At 43.0% G+C, this 8,406-nt stretch overlaps 1 long non-coding RNA gene across 1 annotated transcript in view; it reads right to left on the bottom strand.

Annotated features, from left to right (window-relative positions):
* Positions 1-749: 749 nt before the first annotated feature.
* Positions 750-8,406, bottom strand: part of LOC138614357 (uncharacterized) — a 12,865-nt gene continuing 5,208 nt past the window's right edge. Inside the window, exon 2 of the long non-coding RNA XR_011310267.1 lies at positions 750-4,359. This is a non-coding gene — a long non-coding RNA (uncharacterized lncRNA). The remainder of the gene's footprint in view (positions 4,360-8,406) is intronic.

Raw genomic sequence — 8,406 nt, 5'->3', positions numbered from 1 at the left:
TGCATTCATCACACACTCCCAGCCATGTCGATAGTCGCCTGGCTGAGCAGGCTCATAATGAATTTGAAGAGTAGCACACCTATAGCAAAGTCATTTACTTTATCAGTCCGATAAAAGGAAGTGATAAGATAGTGGCTTGGCACTGTAAGAGTATCAGCCCCACTCCGCTATTCATCTCGCGAAGATCTACAAATGGCAAAGCTCATCGCTCAAGGCAGTCACACTGAGCCTTTATCTATAGAATTTTAAAAATGGCTAATATCTCATAAGAATGTGTGCTTATGAAACCAACCATTTCCGTATCATTATCAACCTGAGTGTCTGACTGCCATACTAAGAGGGTTCTCCTGGCTCTCTGTATCTGTTCTGCTTCTGGTTGAGGAACTACTGAGGATACAGGTGCAAATATGATTTGGGCCTAGTCCTCTTATGAAGTTGACCCTCTGTAATTGACACAGACACACTGACAATTTGATTAGCTCTTCCTGCACAGCTTGAGGGCATTTGACCACAGCAATTTCATCGTCTGTTTCATGTATGTAGCTCCACCTATTGGTGGAATCAGGGAATAGCAGACAGAGAGCAGAATAAAGCTGAGTTCCCTGACTCACATTGTCTTATCTGGAATTAAGCCACTGGGCCAAATCAAACAACATTGAACAAACCAGGCCACAGCTGAACTCACACACAAAAAATAATTACAGGATTATACAGGATCATCTCTGCAGAAGAAAGGCTGCGTAATACGCTTGGCAATTATACATTTAATCATTTAAATGTTTTTCATTTTGTCATGTGTTTCATTATCAAACAGTACACATTTGTATATATCTTTTTTTTTTTCTAATTTCTGCCTCTTTATGTATGTCAGTTTGCGTGTATGTGTGCATAAGTGCACAAGTGCACAAACATTGATTTACATGCAACTATAGAGGTGTGCAGGTTGGCAAGTGTGCTTGTCTCTGCAGCCAACCTCAGTGTCTGCGAGTGTGCATGTGCCACTGAAAGTAGTTCATCCCCTTATTACAAAGAAAACCGATAAGAGCCTCTTGAAGCACTTGAGATAAGCTTGCTGGCTTAAGTGCGCTGACATTGTCATCAAACATGCGAGGCGTAGGAATGCAAGTCAAGAAAAATGGGAAAAACACACACGCACACATGCATACACACACACTTACAAGAGGAGATTCATTCACAGCACTGAACAAGAAATTTACTCAATAGCAAAACAGTGTGTCACATGAAGTGAAAATTACTGTACATCTATTCATCAAGATACATCATTAAAGCTGACAAACATCAAAGGCTCTCTGATCACAGCTCATTCTTGAGTAAGACACCAATAGCCTCATTTATCATATTTGTTTGAGCAAGGAAAGATAGAGTGAGGCCAGACGAGCAAGAGAGAGAGGAAGCGACCAGAAAGAGCGCTGAGAGCCAAAGTTAAGAAAAGGAAAATAAATTTATGTCTAAATGAATGAAGATGTGAAAATTAAATAAATTAAAACACATGAAAGATGAGCAGAAAAGACAGATGAGTCATGAAAAAACAGAGAAGAAAGCTATAGAAAGGGTGTAAATAAATAAAAGTAGTGGTGCCAAATGAGAGATAATTAATAGCAAGCGGCAACAGAGATTTTTACCTCTTGTGTTTGTAGTGGGACACCACCTGGACTGAGCCAACAGCCCCTGAGGCTCTCCAAGCTAAGCAAGCTAGTTCAGAGCTTCACACACCTGCAAACACCAAAAATGTTATCTCCCCTTCCATCGTATATTTTTTATTATCTGCATCTAACCCTTACCTTTATTTGACCTCACTTCAAGCACGTCATTCACTTCAGTCCAGATTTATTATCATTTATCATTTCATTAACATGGGAAACATTTTTGGGAGAGATTGTAATGCTAATTTCTATCCAAATAATGCTTGTAAGAGGACATCCTTAAAGTTTATGCAGCTCGTGATCAAATGGTTTTTATATATCCCCAGGCTCTTGTATTCTCCAAATTGCTTCAATAAATAACTTGTAAGTCTAATTATGCAGCAATTAATTGCAGCCAACATGGAATGCCCATCAATCTTGCACCTTGAAAAAGTATTTTCCAGCACAGCCTGGCAATCCAAATAAGGAATTTGATTAGATTTTGCGAACACGTATGGGACTGTATGTGTGTGTGTGTGTGTGTGTGTGTGTGTGTGTGCGTGCGTGCGTGCGTGCGTGCGTGCGTGCGTGTGTGTGTGTGTGTGTGTGTGTGTCTGTGTGAGTAAACATGTGCAAGTGCCTGTGGAGGTTATAGCCAGATCATAGAAGAGAGAGCTCCATCCCAGCAGCTCTCCAAAGTCTGCTCTCTCTGCCGTCTCGTCCAGTTGCTATGGCAGCAGCAGTGAAGGCTGTATCCATGGCCAAAGGAGGAAGCTGGCATCCCCCAGTAACAGACCTCCCACCCCTCCTCTCTCCCTGTCTCCCTCCGCCAGGCTCCTGACCCGCTGCTGAACCTGCCTGGGGGTCGGAGGTCAATGGCTCGGAGCTGCAGAGTGACATTGAGGGATGATGAGGGAGAGAATGAGAAAGAGAGGAGTTACACCACACAGATGGGGAGGAGAGATGAGAAAATGAAAAGATGAGACCAAATTTGATTACTATCAAGAGGTGGGGGTGTGGGTGGCAATTCTGCATTCTAGAAAATGGCTGCTGTTTTGCCCCGAGTCTTTAAAATGGAGGTGGAATACAGATTCTCTTGACTTTTCTCCAGGTTGTAATTTTAGCATTTGTTTATTGAGTGTTTTTTTGTTTGTGTATGGGTGTATGCTGAGCTGAAGGAGGTTTAAGGGGCGGGGGAGAAGGGAAGGAGACAGGAGAGACAGGGGAAAGAGGGGAGGGGAGGTGGATTCTTGCTCACTTCCATGTTTTTGTTTATTGATTTTGTGGGTGTGCTGGGGTCACAAGAAAAAGTGTCTCTCTCTTCTTGCTTGTGTACAATCTTTGTGAGGAGAGTGAAGGTATGTGTGGAGAGAGTTTTCCATGCAGTATGAAGTCAAAGGGGCTGATATGGTTTTGGTTGGGGGGGTGGGGGAGGGGGGAGGGTTGTCAAGTGAGTTGACCCCTGACCTCTTTGCCTTTGAGAGGTCAGACAATCTTAGGTTAGGTCAGACAATCTTAGGTTAGCTCAGATCACTTCCTCACCTTGAAGATTTGTGTGTTTTAATCCCTAGGGCCTTTTAGAAATTTGCGATTTGTGGTTTCTCAAAGCAAATTTGCTGACTTTATTTTTTAATTTTTTTTTTAACTCAACAATAAAACTTGACTTTAATTAATTTAAGTTTACCTAAATGTGCATGTAAAATAATGATTTTCAAATATTCATCTATTTCTGCTCACAATTAGTTTGCTAAAATATTTTAATAGAGTAATCAAGAAAGAAAAGTGATGTAAATAGGGAGTAGAGAGAAAAAGAAAAGAGAGCCAGAGGGAAGAAAAAAAAAACACCCAAACACACACCGCCAACACCTCCAATGTTACAGCCTGTGATAATACATTAACATCAACCCTGCTGCCAATATGAACCAGGAAATCACCCGCTACTGCCTCACATAAACGCCACAGTGTCATTGGAGAGCACAGTGGCACCTCTGAAAACTGCGAGGATAACATTACCCCCCAGTGGCTAATGTCTGCAACTGCACTCTAAGACTCAGGTATGAGCGAATGTCAACAGCCACCAGTACAATCAATCTCCGTCCACAACACTTTGTGGTCCATACAGTAGCTATGGCAGAGAGGCTCTAACACTCCGCCTATTGCATCTGATACATATAATATGTCAGCACTATCAGACATAAGCATATAATTTTTGTCCATCTTCATCATTGGCCTGCCTGGTGTGGAGTGCAGGAGCCACAGAGTTAGGACTGTCAACCACACAGTAGCCCAGAGGGCAGGGCAGAGAATATGTTTGCTTTCCGCACACACACACACACACACACACACACACACACACACACACACACACACACACACACACACACACACACACACACACACACACACACACACACACACACACACACACACACACACACACACACACACACACACACACACACACACACACCAGGCGTGATGCAGACACTTTATGCAGTCTTTCTCTCTGCTGCATTCTTTTTCTTCTGCGTGTTCTCCAGATGTCGTGTCCTTTTCGTCACCCCGTTCCTCTGCTCCGCTCTGCTCGGTTCCCCCGCCCGGAGACTTGTCACAGCCCCTAACCGCATCAGGAGCACTGCTAGATTGGATATACATGATCTGTCCATCCATCAATGGGAAGAGGGAGAGAGAGAGAGAGAGAGAAATGGCAGTCTATCTGTGAAGAGTGAAATAGAGACACAAGGAGAGGGAGAAAAATTGGGATGGATCATCACTTGAAACCTCATACAACAAAGCAAAAATATTTATCCAGACATAAACAGAAGCATATTAAAAGCTGTATACACAACTCATGTAAGTAGGCTTCTCAAACTGATGTTGAGTATCATGCAATAGCAATAAATAGATCTCTCTATGGAGAGCTAGTGATGCTTGGATACATGTTCTTTATGCTGTTATCAGTTGGTAATGTGATTAGTGATAATGTATTTCTGCAGAGAGGTGGACTGGCTGGCAAACCTGGCAGGTCTGTGTTGCCATGAAAACCTGGTTGCACAATTCCCTGAAAAGTGCAAGACAGTTTCAGATCTCATCTCAGCTTTTCTGTCCCTCAGGTTGTAGTTGGTGATGCTGAATCACTTCTCCCATTTTTAAAATTTCCTTTCTGTGAACTTAGTGAGCTGGAACCCTCTGTATGTGTGTTATGGCCTTTGTAAGATGTGTTACAATGTGGGCAAACACTGTCAAAACCTCTGGGAGTTGAGCTAACACTTGGCTCTACACATTTTTATCTGCAGATGTTCTAGTGTGGTGAGTTTATTCCCAGTGGCAAACCTTGTTAATCAAGCAAAGTAAGATTCTGTGCAGAATAATCAGCTGATCTGTGCGATATGTTGCATTCAAGTGTCGCATGTAAACTTTTTCTGACAACTGTAATCATGTTGCACGCACTATGTTTTGGTTTAATTTAAGGTATGATAAACTGTGATTATAGACTATTAAGATTTGTTTATATTTATGACAGTATGGTTTCAAATTACCCTTTTTTCTTCACCTTCCATATAAATAAATTTCAAGGAAAAACACAAAATCCGACCGCAATAAAAGCAGAAAAACTTGGACCATTTTTACTGTGGTATTTCTACAGACAATGTAGTCATATATTTGTTTGATGTCGAATACACAGTATAAGAAGGGTTCAATCGGAGGTTGCCCTACTACATCCTTCCGTGGTGTGATATTCATCTATGTCTGCTGCTCTATCTCTTCCATACACTTCCAGATGAGGCGGTATCTCAACCACATCTGTACATCTCCTCGCTTTCCCCTCCGTCTCCATCTTGCTCTCCTTATTCTCTCAGTCTCCTTCTCTCTCTCTCCTTTCCCTCTGTTTTTCCTCACACCTTTACCTCTGTCTTCTCTTATCTTTCCTTCCATTTTCATACTGACACCCCCCCCCCACACACACACACACACAAACACACAAACTTCTCTCTCCTTCCATCCTTTTCTCTCTGTCCCCTCTCCTCTCTCTCTCTCTCTCTCTCTCTCTCTCTCTCTCTCTCTCTCTCGGCTGTGTTCTGATGAATTGCCTTCCCCTCCCGGTGAACTCGACCGATAATCCTGGGGAAGCAGTAAAAGACCATCGATCAGCCCTGCAGACAGGCCCACAAGCCACAGCACAGGAACAACACGCTAACAACAAGCCCCTGCACTTGGCTCTCAGTGGATGTATATATATGTGCATGTATGCATGAGCATGTTTTTGTGTACATGCAAGCATGTTCATGCATGTGCAACTTAATGCATGTATGTAGAAACAGCAGGTGGCATGCATGCACCACTCTCCACCTTCAGACAGAGGATTGTAGCCTATAGTATTTTTTTTTTTTTTTTTGCGGGTTTTTTTTTCACACGTGTAAGCCACATGCAATAGAGATGAAGGGTTCTCCATCATTGCTGGTTGTGTTTCATGTGCTACATTTAGCTGCATGTGTCACCGGCGTGCTTAGCATACACTGAAGAGTTCCCCCTGTGCTCATCCTCTGTGCTTCCTCACGTGACCCACCCCATGCTGTGAGTCATCCTCTAGGAATGTGTGTATGTATGTGCTAAAATGTATGTTTTTGTGCTTATACAGCATGTGTGTGTGTGTGTGTGTGTGTGTGTGTGTGGCTGCTTCAATGTCTGTGTGTTTGCCTCTTGAGTGTGTATGTTTATCTGCATGTGTGTATAGTATTAATATATGTATGCAGCACACGCAGAGGCCATAAATCACTTGGCATTCTCCAGGCCCATCCTGAAGGAGAAGGGTAGAGAATGCACATGATCTTGGGCAAAGCTTGATGGCTATGAAATTGACCAATTGATTGATTGAAACAATTAATTTTGCACCATGCTTTTATGGCTGAGAAGCCAAATGATTATTAGTTTGCAACAACCAAGTGAAGACAGCTGGATTGTTTTATAATTTCCACTGAAACATTGCAAAGGACTGGCTACTGCTCCAGGCTTAAGATAATGATAAGCTTCTGACTAGTGGTTTAAGTTATATGACATGATATGATATGGGCTGTGTAAAGTCATGTATGAAGTCCATTCGTCTTCATCCTCCATTTTGCTCAGAAAAATAAGCCAACTTGAGCTATTCAAGCACAAGGCAGCCAATGGTCATTATTCTATTCCCTTAAATATGACAAATGGACGACTGCTTCTATTGAATCCCATTCTTTACATGCCATATTACAAGCATTGCTGTTCACCAGTGTGCAGGAGCTTGACCATAAAAAGCCAGTTGCTTAGAAAATAAATCTCCACTTTGACAACCGGTGAACTGCTTTTCATTGAGGAGACTCAGTATTCATATTTTATCTCCCTTTTTATTTTGGAACTGTTTGTGAGTTGTCCTTCGGTGCCTTTCTCCTTGCTGCCTTTGTTCCTAATGTACTGGCAAGGCTGACTTCATTAAGCCCTGTATGCGGCAAACACATTTATGTCCTATTTTCATTTTTCCTATTTCATTTTGCCGTGATACACCACAGAACTGCCACCAAAGCGGAAAATAAAGCCCCTATCAGGCTTGAAGCTATGTGCTTTTTGTGAACGAGGTGACACCCTGTGGGCAAAGCATAGAACTGCAGCACCAGTTGAAATCTGCAAAAGGCCAGCTGACATGCTGCACAATGCAGCTAGTTCCTGCCAGAGAGCAAGCCTGCAGTTATCAGCAATTCTGAAGACTTGAGAATGAGAATCAAGAATGAGCTCCATGCAGAACAAAAACACTGCACGCATACCACCCTCCAAACCTCAAAAGACACCTGCAACAGGTATCTGAAGCATTTCACAAATATGTGTGGGCGTTTTTGGCCCCGCTTCTTGTAATACTTGAGGAATGACTTAATGTGAGGGTGTGTACGAAGGTACGTGTGTCCCTGTGTGTTTTCCTGAGAGTCAAACTACACCACGGACATTGACAGATCACAGGGGAATGTTCAATTGCAGGTTGTTGCGTCCTGCTGTCATTGGGCTCATCTGTCACAGGGCAAGGCTAGCTGGGAGGCAGGAGTGAGGGGCGTCACTCCTTCCAGAGATGATGATCACACCAGAGCTCCTGCCAAGCAGGCTGCTGGCCCTGTCTTGCTCCTGTGGTCCCTTGGAATTCTTCTCCTTCACCATCAACTCCAGAGCAATACTATTACAGCTTTGATAGAACACACTGTAGACAGCAGTAAGAAGCAGAGAGGGTTTTTCCCCCACCTGAATACACTATAGCTCTGTGTCTCTATCTCTCTATCTTTTGGCGGTGGTGCTGTGTTGACTGCACAGAATCTTTATTGAGATTAATTTGGCAGCATTTTGGATTATTTTGGCTGGATGATGAGACATTTCTTGTTACAAATGCCACACACAGACTCTCTGTTTCAGAGATGAGTCAGTACAGAGCCCTGCAGGAACATAACTGATCTGACTTGCTTTCTCTCTTTTGCTCTCTCCTGGCAGGGAGAATGTGAGAGAGAGTGAGAGAAAGCATTCCAGTAACCTTTCTCATGTCTTTCTCACCTGAACATTACTTCCTCATCCTGCCTCTCTCCTTTATTTTTTCTTCCTGCAAAAGAAAATCTGTTGTTGTCACACTGGCACAGGGCTACACTTTCGCATGTGCACCCTCTACAGTCGAGGGTGGGAAGTGCCTTTGTTGTTACATGAGAAAAGCTACAAACAGGAAGGCCAATTACAGCCCAGCAGTCATCTATCTGTCAACCAT

The sequence above is a fragment of the Brachyistius frenatus genome, unplaced genomic scaffold (assembly GCF_029030835.1).
Source record: "Brachyistius frenatus isolate BFR_SWC_R1_liver_20210118 unplaced genomic scaffold, ASM2903083v1 Contig_6, whole genome shotgun sequence".
NCBI classification, from domain to species: Eukaryota; Metazoa; Chordata; class Actinopteri; family Embiotocidae; genus Brachyistius; species Brachyistius frenatus.
This window is presented reverse-complemented; position numbering and strand designations above follow the sequence as displayed.